Source organism: Saccopteryx leptura, chromosome 3 (genome assembly GCF_036850995.1).
Source record: "Saccopteryx leptura isolate mSacLep1 chromosome 3, mSacLep1_pri_phased_curated, whole genome shotgun sequence".
In the NCBI taxonomy this organism is placed as follows: Eukaryota; Metazoa; Chordata; class Mammalia; order Chiroptera; family Emballonuridae; genus Saccopteryx; species Saccopteryx leptura.
Genome location: NC_089505.1, coordinates 261,760,463 through 261,779,074, shown reverse-complemented (window position 1 = coordinate 261,779,074; position 18,612 = coordinate 261,760,463). Strand labels below are relative to the sequence as shown.

The window sequence follows — 18,612 nt, the reverse complement described above, 5'->3', positions numbered from 1 at the left end:
ATGAACAATGCTCAGAGCCTTAGTGCATTGGGATCTATGCTCAGACAGGAACATACAGGCTCGAGGATGAGGAGAACATGGCTACTGGAACTGAGCAGAAATAGAATTCAGGTTTACAGCAATAGCTTAGGATCACAGATTCAGCACATATCCAAGATGCAGACCTGCAGACTGATAATAGGTTCTGCCTGGTTGCTCTGGGAGAGAGACCTGCTGCTTCCACTGCGACTGATGGCGTACTATGGTGTATGTGGAGAAGGAGTAACAAGTGCCACACTGCTGGTGACTGAGGCAAGGACTTAGTTCCCCAGCACCCAAATAAGGTCTCAGATAGTGAGCAAGACTGAGACTCACTGCTGAAAGGCTGGGGACTCCACCTTCAGTTAGGAGTGGCAGAAACTAACCCCATCTAACAACAGTAATTTGAATATCTCATTGGCAGAGATGTCAAATACTGCCCTTGCTTTGATGCTCATTACTACCAGGATGCAATTTTAGAATTTTAGATTCTACATGGCTGACAAGATAGGTGATTTTTCCCCCTTAATACAGCAACAAGGCCAATCAGTTGCCAAAAGTTGGGGCTCCTGATTCCTCAGCCAGTTTTCCTTTTGATCTTTCATACTGGTTTCCTTCTTGGGAGGAACCTGCCTGTCCTATGGTCTACACTCCAAAAGTTTAGTTGCAAAGAAGTTATTTGGAACCCATAATAACTATTTTTCTTTAGAGAACGTTTAGAAATAATTAAGTTATGAGTAAATTTTATTTGATCTATTTTACATATAAGCAAATCTTGCCACTTTTCTAATTAAAACTTTCTACTTGTTTCTCAAATATTCACATTAAAACCCCAAATCCTTACTATAGTCCACCCAACTACCCCTCCAACCTCATTTCCTCCCAGTTTTTTTCTCATTCTATTCCACCCACAGTCTTCTTCTTGGACTCAGATACAGTGATCCTCACTTCTGGCTGCACATTAGGATTCCCGGGGTATCTCTAAAATTGTGATGTTAGGCCCACCCCCAGGCATTCTCATTTCATTCATCTGTAGTAGCTATACCAGGGGTCCCCAAACTACGGCCTGCAGGCTGCATGCGGCCCCCTGAGGCCATTTATCCAGCCCCCGCTGCACTTCCGGAAGGGGCACCTCTTTTTTTTTTTTTTTTTTTTTTCCTTTTCTGCATTTTTCTGAAGCTGGAAATGGGGAGGCAGTCAGACAGACTCCCACATGTGCCCGACCTGGATCCACCCGGCATGCCCACTAGGGGACGATGCTCTGCCCATCTGGGGCGTCGCTCTGTCACGACCAGAGCCATTCTAGCGCCTGAGGCGGAGGCCACGGAGCCATCCTCAGCGCCCGGGCCATCTTTTGCTCCAATGGAGCCTTGGCTGTGGGAGGGAAAGAGAGAGACAGAGAGGAAGGAGAGGGGGAGGGGTGGAGAAGCAGATGGGTGCTTCTCCTGTGTGCCCTGGCCGGGAATCGAACCAGGGACTTCCACAAACCAGGCCGATGCTCTACCACTGAGCCAACCGGCCAGGGCCAAGGGGCACCTCTTTCATTGGTGGTCAGTGAGAGGAGCATAGTTCCCATTGAAATACTGGTCTGTTTATTGATTTAAATTTACTTGTTCTTTATTTTAAATATTGTATTTGTTCTCATTTTGTTTTTTACTTTAAAATAAGATATGTACAGTGTGCATAGGGATTTGTTCATAGTTTTTTTTTATAGTCCGGCCCTCCAACAGTCTTAGGGACAGTGAACTGGCCCCCTGTATAAAAAGTTTGGGGACCCCTGAGCTATACTATAGTCCTTGACATTGGCATCTTTAGAAACTCTCCTGGGGCCTGTATGTGTACACAGTACTATAGATGTTTACAAACAGCAACCATGCACTTACTGCACAAACAAGCATGGTGACAAGCACAGTTCCTGATGCGTAGTGTGTACTCAACAATTTAAAAAATGTTTCTGACCCTCTTGAGTTGCATTCATTTCCTTACCTATTGGGAAAAAAATTTTTTTCTACCCTGTTTGAAAAATTGTCACCAAATATTTGAATTGGGAATTTTTAATGTTTGAGAAAACAATGGTTATTTCAACTAACAGAAAGATATAGATGACATTTAGAAAGTTTCAGTGGCTTTAAAGGATCTTAATAAACCCTGAGAATTAATATGAAGCCTTCTTCTTACCAGAGGTAAGTTATTTTTTGGCGTATACTTTAATATTTATCCAGTTAGTCTGTAAATAACTAGTCCTCAAACCGACCTCCTGCTACCCAACATCAATTTCTGGTAAGAAAACCTAATACATCATACTATATTAATATGCCTCAATGGCAGAAATGTAATTTAATCAGATAGAAACACAGGCTTGTCTTCCTAAAGACACCCAAGAAGCTATGTGCCATTCAAGACCTTTGAAATAGCATCTTTTAAAATTTTTGTTGTTAAATTTAATCTGACATTTAATTACAAATGTTCAGTATCTAATTTGTTTTGTGTTTCTGGGTGACTGAGGAAAAGAACAAGCCTTGATTTTTTTTACCCCAAGGAATTACATTTGTTCTCATTATTCTTGCAGAATACAGTTTTCTACTCCTGCTTCCAGAGTCACCAGAAGTTAGTGGTGACCTTAGCTTGAACCACAGTTGATTCTAAATTTTAGTATCATTGAGGACAGTTGAATACGAATCCCTCACAGAAGCAATGTGGAAATAATCATTATGATAATCTAAGCAGTTGAAGTTTGAGGAGGGCCTGGCGGATCATCCTCATTTGGATTCCTTGGGATTTAACCTAGTAGCCCCTAATAAAAGAGTTAAGAGAAGCTTTCAGAAGAAAAAGATTTTAAATTCAGCTTCTAACACCCAAACTTCCTTGGTTGCTATTTTAAAAAAACCAAAACCATGTAGCACTGAAGGAGTGCTTTAAATAGCATATGAATACATAATGGCAAATTACTTCCCGAGACCAGTTGCTTTTCTAGTACAACAGAGCTTCAGAACAAGACTTTACTAAGATTAAAAGAGGTTAAGCATGAAACAGTAACCATAGCAGCTTTTGTTCCCTTGGTCATGAAACAGAAATTTGGTACTCTGATTTTGGTGGCCAAGCAAGTCTTTTGATCCATTAGGGCAAGGAAATTGCTCTGTTTAGCATAATCCCAGAGACAACTGTGGAGGATTGTACGAACATCTCACAGTTGCCAGCTGAGATTAAGCCAACTCACAGCCATCCAGGTTAGACCTGCAAGAAGAAAGTCATGTGAGCAGAGGCACACAAGTGTCTTGGTCAGAAGCATGTTGTTCACTGAGTGTACCAGCTGAAGACTTGGCATTGAAGTATCGTGTCTCCCTGCTTTCTTAATGAGACATTATCAAGCTATGTCTCCAGCTGAATTATTTTCACACATTTCTGTTATATGCATCATTGCATGTAATGCTGTAAAAGTATCATCTTTGCATTTAGAAAGGATTTGTTCTATTTAAACCTGCATAATAGAAATCACAATCAAGTAGAAGTATAGGTAAATGTAAAACCAATCACTTGAAAACCATTTTAAAGCCAACTTTATGAAGAATTTCAGAATACTAAAGTCATGCACCCTAAAATATATGCTTCCTAATTGCAAAAAACTACCAATTATATAAACAAAAATAAATGATTATATACTCACCAAAGAGGCAAGTGTGACCATGGGGATTCAGGTCTCTACCTTTTATAGACAGCAGCGTCCATATCCTTCTCTTTGCCCATGATGCTTAATTACACCTAAGTAAATGAGCCATGAGTCTTATTCCCTTCAGTCCACTGGGTGTTGCTAGTCAATGGCAGGAATAAAGATTAAGAAAGGAGGGAAGAGGAAGTACATGCAGAGGTTCTCCATTATCTGTTGCAGGGAGTCAACTTTAGTGAGTAAAAGAAGCACCTGGGGAGGTTGTTACAAATGCAGATCCCCAGGACCTATGTTTAGATTTGGATTCAGTAGATTTGGTTTAGGGGCTTGAATTTGAATGTTGGTTGGGATTTCTCCTGCCTTCCTAGTTTCATTTTATACTAGACTATTTCCTCATCTACATTGCATATTCCAGCTATAACGGACCACTTGAAGTTGCAAGAATCCTGTGAGCTGTATTATGCTTTTGCTCAATCTTGGAATGGTTTCTGGTCCCTGTCTCCCTCCTCTAACACTCACACATGTACACAGGCACTCATATACACCTTGTGTGACTGACGCACATGATGAATCTAAGATGATATCAGATGCTGCTTTCTCTTCACTCTCCCTTCTCTGTGATCACATTCAACTTGTACTCTCTATTTTGGCACCTGTTATACACATGGTATTTTCTTGCTTACATGTTGTTTCCCTCATTAGACTGTGAACTTCTAAATGTAGGGACCATGCTTATTCATCTTTATAGTCTTAGCCATAAAATTCTCAGCATAGCATCTGGTATTGAATAAGTACTCAACAAAAATTTGTTGAACTAAATCAAATGTTTGTTGACACAGAGAATTATAGATTCCAGTTCATAACTTGTCCTTAAGTAACTGAGACTTGACCGAATTGGGATAGTGATAATTTGCTGAGTTAGAAAAATGGCTTTTCATGGAGGAAAAAAAACCCTCAGGCAGATATAAAGTTACAGAACAATTGAGAAGGAACAAGTGGATATAAACTTGTTTTTCATATGTGATCCTAAGTAAAAGACTGTATTTTGAAAAATAAAAATGTCTGCTCACTGGAATTTTATATTTAAACTATAGTTCTAAATTTATTTCTGGAGCCAAATTTCTTAGGATCAAAATTAAATAGACTTTATCCTAATGAGAAATAAGAGCCTGTCATTTCTCATGTCTTTTCTATCAAGGGGTGAGTATGAATCAAATGCCACTTCAAAGCAACATGCATGAAGGTTTATTTTTTCTTTCCTCTTAACCTTAGATTTGATTTTCCTTTCTCCCTAGAAAGTTTAATATTGAAAAGTGCTGTAATGAGATAGGAAGAATAAGGATGTAGTTCTTCTTTGCTCTACTGAAAAGCATTAGAAAAAGAAGATTATAAATGGAAATACTGTACATTGATGAAGAAGATGAGATAGCTGTGGGTGAACCCAAGACCTAGGATGTGTCGTGCCTACAAATGAAGTGAGGAGGGCTCTGACAGCAAAGCACAGACTCATACTTTGCTGACTTGCCCACCTCACTGGGTTGTTGTGATGGGCACTTATTTAGTTATTGAATATAGTTTATTATGCCTCCAATAATGATTAAGACATTAATAGAAAGGGAGATTGAGCTCCAACTAGATTTGTACCTTTTCTACGTCAAGCTCACTAATGGTATATAGATGCACAGAAGGTTGCCTAATTATTGATAGTGAAATCATCACTGGTTGATGAAAGCAAAAAGGCTTTAACTTTGATCATTATCATTTTACCAAGAAATTTGTTCAAATCAGGCATATTGTTACTTTTTTATGTCTTAGCTGTAGCTTTTCATAGGATTCATATTCATATTTTGTTTTCTTATAATTTTCTTTATTTTGTCTCCTACTTCATTTATTTTAAAAATGTTTTATTAAATTTATAGGTATAACACTGGTTAATAAAGTTATATAGCTTTCAGCACACATCATCTGTATATTGCATTGTGTGTTCACCAACCCAAGTTAAGTCTCATTCCATCATCATTTAGTTCCCATCTTCCCCTTTCTTACCTCCTTCACCCCCTTTCCCTCTTGCAATCCCCATATTGTTGTCTGTGCTTAGGAGGTTTTTTATTTGCTTAAAACTTCATCTTTCACCTGGACCTCCACCTCCTCTCCCTTCTGACAGCTGTCAATATGCTCTTTGTCTCTATGAGTCTGTTTCTATTTTGTTAGTTTATTTTGTTCATTAGATTTCACATGAAAGTGAAAATATATAGTACTTGTCTTACTCTGATTGGCTTATTTCACTTAGCATAATACTCTTCCAGTCCATCCATGGTATCACAAAAGGTAAGATTACCTCCTTTTTACGGCTGAGCAGTATTCCATTATGTAAATGTACACAACTTTTTTATCCACTCATCTATTGATGGGCACTCAGGCTGTTTTAAAATCTTGACTACTGTAAATGATGCTGCAATGAACACAGGGGTGCATGTATTCCTTCAAATTGGTGTTTTGGGTTTCTTTGGCTATTTTTCCAGATAGTGCTAGAAGTCCTAGCCATAGCAATCAGATACAAAAAGAAATACAAAGCATCCAAGTTAGAAAGGAAGAAGAAAAGCTGTCATTATTTGCAGATGAATTGATATTATATATAGAGAACCCTATAGATTCCACCAAAAAACTACTAGAACTGATAAATTAATTCAGTAAAGTAGCTGGATACAAAAGAAATATCTAGAAATCAGTTGCATTTTTTTTTAAGTGCCTATATTTTGTCCTTGCTTTTCTTTTCTTTTTTTTTTTTTTTAATGGGGTGACATCAATAAATCAGGATACATATATTCAAAGATAACAAGTCCAGGTTATCTTGTCGTTCAATTATGTTGCATACCCACCACCCAAAGTCAGATTGTCCTCTGTCACCTATCTTGTTTTCTTTGTGCCCCTCCCCACCCCCTCTCCCTCTCCCATTCCCCCCTCCCCCCCGTAACCACCACACTCTTATCAATGTCTCTTAGTTTCACTATTATGTCCCACCAATGTATGGAATAATACAGTTCCTGTTTTTTTCTGATTTACTTATTTCGCTTCGTATCATGTTATCAAGATCCCACCATTTTGCTGTAAATGTTCCGATGTCATCATTTCTTATGGCTGAGTAGTATTCCATAGTGTATATGTGCCACATCTTCTTTATCCAGTCATCTATTGATGGGCTTTTTGGTTGTTTCCATGTCCTGGACACTGTGAACAATGCTGCAATAAACATGGGGCTGCATGTGTCTTTACGTATCAATGTTTCTGAGTTTTTGGGATATATACCCAGTAGAGGGATTGCTGGGTCATAAGGTAGTTCTATTTTCAGTTTTTTGAGGAACCACCATACTTTCTTCCATAATGGTTGTACTACTTTACATTCCCACCAACAGTGTATGAGGGTTCCTTTTTCTCCACAGCCTCTCCAACATTTGCTATTACCTGACTTGCTAATAACAGCTAATCGAACAGGTGTGAGGTGGTATCTCATTGCCGTTTTGATTTGCATTTCTCTAATAGCTAAAGAAGATGAGCATCTTTTCATATATCTGTTGGCCATTTGTATTTCTTCCTGGGAGAAGTGTCTATTCATATCCTCTTCCCATTTTTTTATTGGATTGTTTGTTTGTTTGTTGTTGAGTTTTATGAGTTCTTTGTATATTTTGGATATTAGGCCCTTATCTGAGCTGTTGTTTGAAAAAATCATTTCCCATTTAGTTGGCTTTCTGTTTATTTTGTTATCAGTTTCTCTTGCTGAGCAAAAACTTCTTAGTCTGATGTAGTCCCATTCATTAATTTTTGCCTTCACTTCTCTTGCCATTGGAGTCAGATTCATAAAATGCTCTTTAAAACCCAGGTCCCTGAGTTGAGTACCTATGTCTTCTTCTATGTACTTAATTGTTTCAGGTCTTATGTTTAGATCTTTGATCCATTTTGAGTTAATTTTTGTACAGGGGGAGAGACTGTAGTCCAGTTTCATTCTTTTGCATGTGGCTTTCCAGTTTTCCCAGCACCATTTATTGAAGAGGCTTTCTTTTCTCCATTGTGTGTTGTTGGCCCCTTTATCAAAAATTATTTGACTATATATATGTGGTTTTATTTCTGGACTTTCTATTCTGTTCCATTGGTCTGAGTGTCTATTTTTCTGCCAATACCATGCTGTTTTGATTGTCGTGGCCCTATAATAGAGTTTGAAGTCAGGTATTGAAATGCCCCCAGCTTCATTCTTTTTCTTTAGGATTGCTTTGGCTATTCGGGGTTTTTTATAGTTCCATATAAATCTGATGATTTTTTGCTCTATTTCTTTAAAAAATGTCATTGGAAGTTTGATGGGAATTGCATTAAATTTGTATATTGCTTTGGGTAATATAGCCATCTTGATTATATTTATTCTTCCTAGCCAAGAACAAGGTATATTCTTCCATCTCATTATATCTTTTTCGATTTCCCTTAACAATGGTTTATAGTTTTCATTATATAAGTCCTTTACATTCTTTGTTATGTTTATTCCTAAGTATTTTATTTTTTTTGTTGCAATTGTGAAGGGGATTATTCTTTTGAGTTCCTTCTCAGTTGTTTCATTGTTGGCATATAGAAAGGCTATTGACTTCTGTATGTTAATTTTGTATCCTGCGACCTTACTGTATTGGCTTATTGTTTCTAGTAGTCTTTTTGTGGATTCTTTGGGGTTTTCGATGTATAGGATCATATCATCTGCAAAAAGTGATACCTTTACTTCTTCTTTTCTGATATGGATGCCTTTTATTTCTTTGTCTTGTCTGATTGCTCTGGCTAGAACCTCTAGTACCACATTAAATAAGAGTGGAGAGAGTGGACAACCCTGTCTTGTTCCTGATTTAAGGGGGAAAGCCTTCAGTTTAGTGCCATTTAATATGATGTTAGCTGATGGTTTATCATATATGGCCTTTATCATGTTGAGATATTTTCCTTCTATACCCATTTTGTTGAGAGTCTTAAACATAAAATTGTGTTGTATTTTATCGAAAGCCTTTTCTGCGTCTATTGATAAGATCATGTGGTTTTTGTTCTTTGTTTTGTTGATATGGTGTATTACATTAACCGTTTTACGTATGTTGAACCATCCTTGAGATTCTGGGATGAATCCCACTTGATCATGATGTATTATTTTTTTAATATGTTGTTGTATTCGATTTGCTAGTATTTTGTTTAGTATTTTAGCATCTGTATTCATTAGAGATATTGGTCTGTAGTTTTCTTTTTTTGTGCCATCCTTGCCTGGTTTTGGTATGAGGGTTATGTTGGCCTCATAAAATGTGTTTGGAAGTATTGCTTCTTCTTCAATTTTTTGGAAGACTTTGAGTAGAATAGGAACCAAGTCTTCTTTGAATGTTTGATAAAATTCACTGGTATAGCCGTCAGGGCCTGGACTTTTATTTTTGGGGAGGTTTTTAATGTTTTTTTCTATTTCTTCTCTACTGATAGGTCTGTTTAGGCTTTCTGCTTCTTCTTGACTCAGTCTAGGAAGGTTGTATTTTTCTAGGAATTTATCCATTTCTTCTAGGTTGTTGAATTTAGTGGCATAAAGTTTTTCATAGTATTCTACAATAATTCTTTGTATATCTACGGTGTCCGTGGTGATTTCTCCTCTTTCATTTTGGATTTTGTTTATATGAGTTCTTTCTCTTTTTTCCTTGGTAAGTCTTGCCAAGGGTTTGTCAATTTTGTTGATCTTTTCAAAGAACCAGCTCCTTGTTCTATTAATTTTTTCTATAGTTTTTTTGTTCTCTAATTCATTTATTTCTGCTCTGATTTTTATTATCTCCTTTCTTCGGCTGGTTTTGGGTTGTCTTTGTTCTTCTTTTTCTAGTTCCTTAAGGTGGGAAGTTAAGTGGTTCACTTGGGCTCTCTCTTGTTTGTTCATATATGCCTGAAGTGATATGAACTTCCCTCTTATCACTGCTTTTGCTGCATCCCATAGATTCTGATATGTCGTATTGTCATTTTCATTAGTCTGTGTATATCTTTTGATCTCTGCACTTATTTCTTCTTTGATCCATTCATTTTTTAAAAGTATGTTGTTTAGTTTCCACATTTTTGTGGGATTTTTTTCCTCTTTTTTGCAGTTGAATTCTAGTTTCAAGGCTTTATGATCAGAAAATATGCTTGGTACAACTTCAATTTTTCTGAATTTGCTGATGTTGTTTTTGTGGCCCAACATATGATCAATTCTTGAGAATGATCCATGTACACTGGAGAAAAATGTATACTCAGTCACTTTGGGATGAAATGTCCTGTAGATGTCTATCATATCCAGGTGCTCTAGTGTTTTGTTTAAGGCCACTATGTCTTTGTTGATTCTCTGTTTGGATGACCGATCTAGAGCCGTCAGCGGTGTATTGAGGTCTCCAAGTATGATTGTGTTTTTGTCAGTTTTTGTTTTAAGATCAATAAGTAGCTGTCTTATATATTTTGGTGCTCCTTGGTTTGGTGCATATATATTAAGAATTGTTATGTCTTCTTGATTCAGTGTCCCCTTAGCCATTATGAAATGGCCATTTTTGTCTCTGAGTACTTTTCCTGTCTTGTAGTCAGCATTATCCGATATGAGTATTGCTACACCTGCTTTTTTTTGGATGTTATTTGCTTGGAGTATTGTTTTCCAGCCTTTCACTTTGAATTTGTTTTTATCCTTGTTACTTAGATGAGTTTCCTGTAGGCAGCATACAGTTGGATTTTCTTTTTTAATCCATTCTGCTACTCTGTGCCTTTTTATTGGTGAGTTTAATCCGTTTACATTTAGTGTAATTATTGACACTTGTGAGTTCCCTATTGCCATTTTATAGATTGCTTTCTGTTAGTTTTGTGTCTTGTTTGATCCTTCTCTTTCGTTTTTCTATCTTTTGTTTTTATTTGGTTGTATTCCATACATCTTTCCTCTGTTGCTATCTTTTTTATCTCATGTGCTTCTGTGGTGGTTTTTTCAATGGTGGTTACCTTTGAGTAATGAAAAGGGTCCCTACCCTGTTCATTGTAGCGAACTATTTTGTGAGTACTTTTGCACTCCATCGTCCTTTGCTACTGTTAATCTCCATCTTCTCCCCCTCTTTCTTTTTGTTGTTGTCACAATTTAAATTTGGTTTTATTGTGTTCTTCTTGGAGCTTTTACTTGTGGACCTTTGGGTGTATTGCGAAGCATCTGGAAGCTCCAAGTATAGGTTTTTCTGTTTCTGGTTGAAGATCTTGTTGAGTTTTGGGGGAGATTTATTGGTATCGCTTCCTACCCCGCCATTACTCTGATGTCATCCTCAATCAGTTGCATTTTTTTATACACCGATAGTGAAGTATCAAAAAGGGAAAGAAAGAAAACAATCTGATTTACAATCACTTCAAAAAGAATAAAATACCTAGGAATAAATTTAACCAGGAATGTGAAAGACCTGTTCTTGGACAATTATAAGACAATGAAGAAAGAAATTGCAGAGGATACAAATAAGTGGAAGCATATATCATGTTCATGGTTAGGAGGAATTAACATCATTAAAATGTCCATACTACCCAAAGCAATCTGTAGAAACAATGCAATTCCTTTCAAGACACCAGTGGTCTGATGGGCATTTACATAGAAAAAGGAGGAAACTGATATAAAGTGGTTTTGGTAACAAAGTTATGCTAATGTGCTAGATAGTCTACAGACCAGATACAGTAGATTGAAAAAATAGTAGTAGAGTGAAGCATTGAGGAGTAAGCTATTTCTAATACTATCTATATATTCTGTATAAATATTTTTGAAATTTTACCAAAGGAAAGGAGCTTCTGTGGGCATCTTTGGGGGTATGGCAATGTATTCATTTGTGATCTTAGTTCTTTAGAGACTTTTTATAGATTTGTATTTGGATGTAACAAAAACAGGTCATTGGATCTGTTCAGATTGTGGCAATTTTAATATATCCCTGAAAACCAGTGTTATTTATTCAAAGCAGGAATTATCTAGGTGTCTTCTGAAAACTTGGAAGATTATCCTTCCTGCTGCACACTTGACTAAAGAACATAGCATAGGGTGTTGGGAAACACATGAGTTTTGGAATGAGGTAGACATGGTATAATTCCCAATTATACCACTTAACTAGCTGTGGACTTTATAGGAAATTATTTTTTCTTGGGGCCTCAGTTTCTGCATTGTTAATACTTATGCATGAGATTATTAAGAAATATAGTATGATATTTATTAGTATAGACACTCAATAAAATTAGTTTTATTACTTTTTAAATTTTGCTACCATCTGCTTTGGTTAACTCAATTATGTTTTCTTTTTCTCAAATTTCCAACCTCAAGATTTTAGAAAAGATACCCAAACTCTAATTCTTTTTTTTTTTTTTTAAATAAATTTTTATTAATGGTAATGGGATGACATTAATAAATCAGGGTACATATATTCAAAGAAAACATGTCTATGTTATTTTGTCATTAAATTATGTTGCATATCCCTCACCCAAAGTCAGATTGTCCTTCGCCACCCTCTATCTAGTTCTCTGTGCCCCTCCCCCTCCCCCTAACTCTCTCCCTCCCTCCCTCCCATGTCCTCCCTCCCCCCACCCCTGGTAACCACCACACTCTTGTCCATGTCTCTTAGTCTCGTTTTTATGTTCCACCAATGTATGGAATCATATAGTTCTTGTTTTTTTCTGATTTACTTATTTCACTCCGTATAATGTTATCAAGTTCCCACCATTTTGCTGTAAATGATCTGATGTCATCATTTCTTATGGCTGAGTAGTATTCCATAGTGTATATGTGCCACATCTTCTTTATCCAGTCTTCTATTGAAGGGCTTTTTGGTTGTTTCCATGTCTTGGCCACTGTGAACAGTGCTGCAATGAACATGGGGCTACATGTGTCTTCACGTATCAATGTTTCTGAGGTTTTGGGGTATATACCCAGTAGAGGGATTGCTGGGTCATAAGGTAGTTCTATTTGCAGTTTTTTGAGGAACCACCATACTTTCCTCCATAATGGTTGTACTACTTTACATTCCCACCAACAGTGAATGAGGGTTCCTTTTTCTCCACAGCCTCTCCAACATTTGCTATTACCCGTCTTGTTGATAATAGCTAATCTAACTGGGGTGAGGTGGTATCTCATTGTAGTTTTGATTTGCATTTCTCTAATAACTAATGAATCTGAGCATCTTTTCATATATTTGTTGGCCATTTGTATCTCTTCCTGGGAGAAGTGTCTGTTCATGTCCTCTTCCCATTTTTTTATTGGATTGCCAAACTCTAATTCTTATGCTATATCTTCTTTGTTATTTTTGTTCTTCTTAGAAGTTTTTCATATATATATACATCCATACTTTGTTTGAGTTACTGATTTTTTTTTAATTGATGTACCAGCGTATACTAGATGTTGATCAAGAGCTGTCTCTATTTATCCATTGAGGGGCTTCTGAGTTTAGATGATATTTATGGTTTCTCAGAACCACATGGTATCTTGAGTTGATATAAGCTATATTTATAATTCAGTTTTCTCTTCTTTATGGATATGAGCACTACCATTTAAGATATGTTTAGAAATCTTGTTCTCTCTTATCCTTTGAGTCTAAAATTCTGAAACAACTCAGGTCTTTGGGTATTCAAACTCACACAGGAACTTGAGTAATACTAATTTTGTTCCATTTAGATGTCTTTTGCAGCCCCTCTTTTGGAAATTTACTCAAAACAGAAGCAGATAATCTACAAAAACTATCTGAAGAGGTGCTAGTAGGTGAGACTTATAAGAATCTATTTAATGTGACTGTCTTCAGTTCCCTCCCAAAATGTTCTGTCTTTGATTTTAGAGAGGGAGTCACTCTCCAAGCAATAACGTTTCTCAGTTCTGCTTCCTTTTTTTTGTCTTGTTGTTCTTTTGGGACTCTGAATCTCCCAAAGTTTGAAAGATAGCCAAAGATTATTTATTATTTTTGTTGCCTTGTAGGCATTCAGAAAATGTTTGGGTTTGAATTGGTTTCAATAAAATAGTTGGCTGGAGTTACAAATGAGCAATTTGGCCATGATTTTGTTAAATACTCGTTTGAAGCTGAATTTTGGTAAAGCTTCCCTGGATACATCTATCTTTGTCAATGGATTTGTTTGTTTATTAAGTGCATATTTTCTGAATTTTTGTGGAAGAGAGGGTCAGATAGAGGAGCATGAGGATTACAAGTGATTACGAATAGAGAAAGGGATTCGTGGAGAATGGTGTCTAGAGATAAGGCGTTACAAGAAGGGAGTCTGAGTCATACTGCGCATAAGCGGTGTCCAGTCCAAGGCCAAAGCCAGAGCTGCCGTTGAGCTGAGCTTCCCAATGGCATGTTTTCCACATTCTGAATGGTGGAGACATTCCTGAATATGTAGTCACAACTCATGACAGAGCAGAAGTGTAATTGATATAAAGGATAGTTCCCATAAAAAAGGCATTATCTTTTTCTAGTTCAAGTTTTTACAAAGCTTTAAAAAGAAGCCAACTCTACTTCAGGTAACATTGTACATCTTTCATAACTGGAGCCAAGCTGAATAAAAAAGCTCTTCAAGAAAAGCCAGTAACAGGTTGGATACTGATACTGACGTGTGAGTAAGTGAAGAGAAATACATGAAATAGTTGCTATTAGAACAGCCATTCAAGGTTGCCTGTGTATAACTGGGTTGCAACCCGTAAGACTTGGCTTATGCCATACTCTCTTTCTTTAAATAAAACAGGACATTTTACAGGACACCAGAGACACAGCAGTAACTCTCTTCAGTGACATAAAGCATTGATCATGGTCAACAGGGTTGTAGCTGTTGTGGCTGAATGAACTTAAACTTACCTTCTTTTGTAGAGTACACCCGTAGTTAGAAAAGGACGGAAGTTTATCTTGGAAATTTTTAGGAGAGAGTGTCTAGAATCCCAGACCTCTGAAGATTCTTGCAACAGAGAATAAACTGCAGTCTGTAAATTTGTCACAGTTTTTTATGAGGATCCTTGGTTTGGAATGATGGAGGAAATGCTAAAGGCAACAAACATAAAAGAGTGAAGGATAGTTAGGCACTTGAAGCCTCCAAACCTTTAGGTCTCAATTAACAAAAAGTTGGGCAAGATTGCAGCAGGATTGACTTACCCAATGACAGGTCCTTGAAGGCAGGGCCCCGTTTGAGATTTCTTCTCTAACTCTTACAAGTGCCCAACTGGGGCCCAACACCTTCTTATTGAGGGATCAAGTCCCATGCCTCAATCTGGCTGGAAGCACATCCTGCAAGAAGGTGGTTATTTCAGAAGCAGATGCATCCCTGTGGTCAATTTAATTAGCCTATTATCCAGCAAAATGGCTTAACACTTACAAGTGCTCAGATTTCTCATTTTAAAATGGGATCCTAATTTCTATTTCTTTTTTTTTTTTTTTTCAAATTAATTTTATTTATTTATTCATTTTAGAGGTGGGGGGAGAGAGAGAGAGAGAGAGAGAAAGAGAAGGGGGGGAGGAGCAGGAAGCTTCAACTCCCATATGTGCCTTGACTGGGCAAGGCCTGGGTTTTGAACCGGCAACCTCAGCATTCCAGGTCGACACTTTATCCACTGCGCCACCACAGGTCAGGCCCTAATTTCTATTTCATAGGATTGCTAGGGGCTTAAATAAGACCATTCATGCAAAGTGCCTAATAATGCCTGATACAGAAAACTTAATAAATAATAGCTGTTATTTGATTATTCATTTGGCATTTTAATAATTTGCATGGGTTAAAAATTTTAGTTGACCCTATTGTCAAACAAACAAAACAACCTTAGATAATCATACTACTGCTAATAAAAATAAGAGCTGCTATTTAAAGAGTGTCACCTTGTGCCTAGCCTTGTACTAAGTATTTCATGTAAATTATTTCATTTGATCTCAACAACTACCCTATCAGGAGGTTTCTTATAGAAATCAAACTGAAAATGGGAGAATGTTCAATAGCAGTACATTTCCATGTACTTGCAAAGCAACTTGAGACTCATCCAAAAATACAAGTTCCAGAGATATAACGAGAAGAGACAGGGAGGGGGAGAAAGAGAGAGAAAGAGAGAAAGAGAGAAAGAAGGAGGCAGAGTCATTTTCTAATCATATGAGCCTTTCTTGAAGAGGAGCCTGAGAAAGCCACCTAGGAAGCACCTGTGAAAGGACACCTGGACCTATGTGGGCAGCAGCAAGGGTAGCTAGAGTTAACATTGTGAAGAAGAAAATGAAGGAAACATTTTTTGCATTGTTTTTTCAGATATTAAGAAAAGATTGGGACCTCTTAGGGAAGATAGGGGCCTGGTCTACAGAAGAACACCCATGGCGGAAAAGTCTAAAGGGAGAATATCTGTTTAGAGGCAGATCCCAAAACCAATCTCTTAGGATTGAGGTTGAAGAATTAAAGTCCCTAGGACAAGAAATGAAGGCTCTGGGAGAGGGAGAATAAATACTCCCTAGTGAAATCAATTATTCTGACTGCAGATTTGCAAGTGTTGGGGAGGGGATGCGAAGACTCTTCATAAATACAAATTTTTAAATTATATTATTGAGGTAAGTACACTTACATAAATATGCACAAATCATAAGTGGACGGCTTGATGAATTATACAAGATGAACACACCCATGTAACCACCACCCAGGTCAAGAAAGAGAACATTACCATCTTTATTAATATTTACTACTCATAGCTTTCACATTATTAGTTTCTTAAATGAATTTATGTCCTTATAGCATAGATATGTAAAGTTAAATATGACCAGTTAGGATGTTTCATATATAAAGTGAGAAAAGAGGGCTGCTTCTAAAAAATGAGTTGAAGAAAACACTTAAAATCCATAAAATTCCATAAAAGTGAGATATTAAAATCTGAATAAAATATAATTAAATCCTAAAGTAAGGGATAATTTTCTGCACCTTCCAAACCCATTATGACATTGGAAATTAAGGTTCAGAGGGAAATTCCCACTAAAAGAAAGAATTCCTTGTCTTATTGCCTAGTGCCTTAAAGAACATACAGCATTTGGCACTGTTCCCAGCCCATGGTGTACTGAGCAAATATTTGTCAATAATAATAATGGTGAGGTTATCTTTTTTCCATAGAATACACAGAGATCCCTGGTTTCGTTAAAGCAAAGATATATGACTTTTAGTTCTTCTGAAGCTCTTGGTTGGAACTGCAGAAAGAGAGAATAATCTGTGTGAATGAGTCATGTGTTTTATGCAACAGTTGAAATGATGTCACGTTTCACCTCCTCCCCTTTCCACTAGGAAATGCAGCTTTGAGGTTTTGCAGAGATGAGAGAGAGGGGGAAGGAGGGAAAGAAAATAAGAGGCAAGATGATGAGGAAGACAAATATGAGAAGGGAAAACAAATGCGAGTTATAGCCGCTCAGGAAAGGGACCTTCACACTTTCGTTAGCTTTAATTTATTAATATGACAATTTACCATAGCAAGTAACTGTACCTTTTATAGAATCAGATTTCATTATGTGCTACTTTTATTTTGGAAGATAATCATTTTGTAAGCTGAAGGAAGTTCTCCACGGTAGTCACCCTTGTGGGTGACCACTAAGATAGAAAATTGAAAGCTGTTTGTTAAATGGAAAGATTATCTATTTTTTACAGACTGTAATATCCTTAATGAGCCCTTCAGTTGAAACTTTATGGAAGAAGGAGTACACAAGTGATGTGTTAATCTGACCACCAGAAATGAGTTTGGTAACATTTGCCTGTTAGAAGTGCTAATTCACCTGAGCTGTGGTGGTGGAGTGGATAAAGCATCAACGTGGAACGCTGAGGTTACTGGTTTGAAATCCTGGGCTTGTCTGGTCAAGATGCATATGAGAGTTGATGCTTCCTGCTCCCCCTTCTTTCTCTCTCTCTCTCTCTAAAAATGAATTAAAAAATTAAGAAAAAAAAGTGCTAACTCAAGCCCGGTTTTATAAAAGCCCAAAATGATCCTCGCTGTACTCCAGGTATAATAATGATTTGTTTTGCCTTGATATTTAGGTTGCCAGCAGAAATTAAAAAAGGATGAGGCTCATAGTTTATAAGAACATGTGAATCTGATGGTTTGTCATTTTTTCAGCTACAGAAAAGCCTAGTTTAGCACTTGTTGGTGTTAAAGTATAAATAAATGCAGAATTCATATGAACCTTTCTTCCCTGGTGTCCACGCTAGCCAGTGGATTAACATTTAGCAGTTTGCTTTTTAGTCAGCCATATGGGTGATATGACAAACTGAATAATTCTTCAAGGCACTTTTACAACAATAAAGATCTTCCAAGTAAATTCTTTAGGATTAAGTGTCATAGGGTGTAAAGAAAACGGAGGTCTACTTTCAGGTTTATCATTAACCAGTTGTATGACCTGTGGCCACTTCACGTCTGGATCCTAAAACTGGATTGTGTTTAAGCAGATGTATTTTGGAATGAAACAGACCTGATTCAAAACCCTTACTAAACCTCTAGGAGTTTTCTCATATACAAAATGGGGCCATTTAATAGTCTCACTTCAAATAGGGGTAAGAGAAGTATTAAATGGGACAGTGCATGTAAAATGCCCAGCACACAGTCATTGCTCAATAAACAATCAAGTTTCTGTTAAGTAGTCACTCTTCCTTTCCAGATTGGAAATGTTAAGATTCTGTGAATAATGGAGCTTCTGAAGTGTCTGTCAGGATTGTATCCAGTTAGGAACTTCAGTTTCCTGAGGTGTGGCGTGTGTAGCCAAGCTTTGCTTCTGCATAGACCCTTGGGCATTGGTACATTTCAGTCACACATTTATTGAAAACCCTGACATCCCTTGAAAGAAAGAGGAGGAAATGTATTACCCTATCAAAGGAGGAAAGACCATGTGGCCATATCTAGCACAGTCCTTTAAGAGAAGCTGTTTACTTGCTTTAAGGAAGAATGGTGTTGG

The 18,612-nt window shown here is 37.1% G+C and overlaps 1 long non-coding RNA gene across 4 annotated transcripts in view; it reads right to left on the bottom strand.

Annotated features, from left to right (window-relative positions):
- The window catches only part of LOC136397910 (uncharacterized), a 71,502-nt gene that overhangs the window by 21,041 nt on the left and 31,849 nt on the right, over window positions 1-18,612 (bottom strand). For 2 of the 4 annotated variants that reach the window (XR_010749937.1, XR_010749938.1), the window contains exons 3-4: window positions 14,818-14,949; window positions 14,527-14,706 (exon numbers count right to left, since the gene is read on the bottom strand). This is a non-coding gene — a long non-coding RNA (uncharacterized lncRNA). Of the gene's footprint in view, window positions 1-2,705; window positions 2,813-14,526; window positions 14,707-14,817; window positions 14,950-18,612 lie in introns of all 4 variants that reach the window. The other 2 variants (XR_010749939.1, XR_010749940.1) reach the window with 2 other exon arrangements.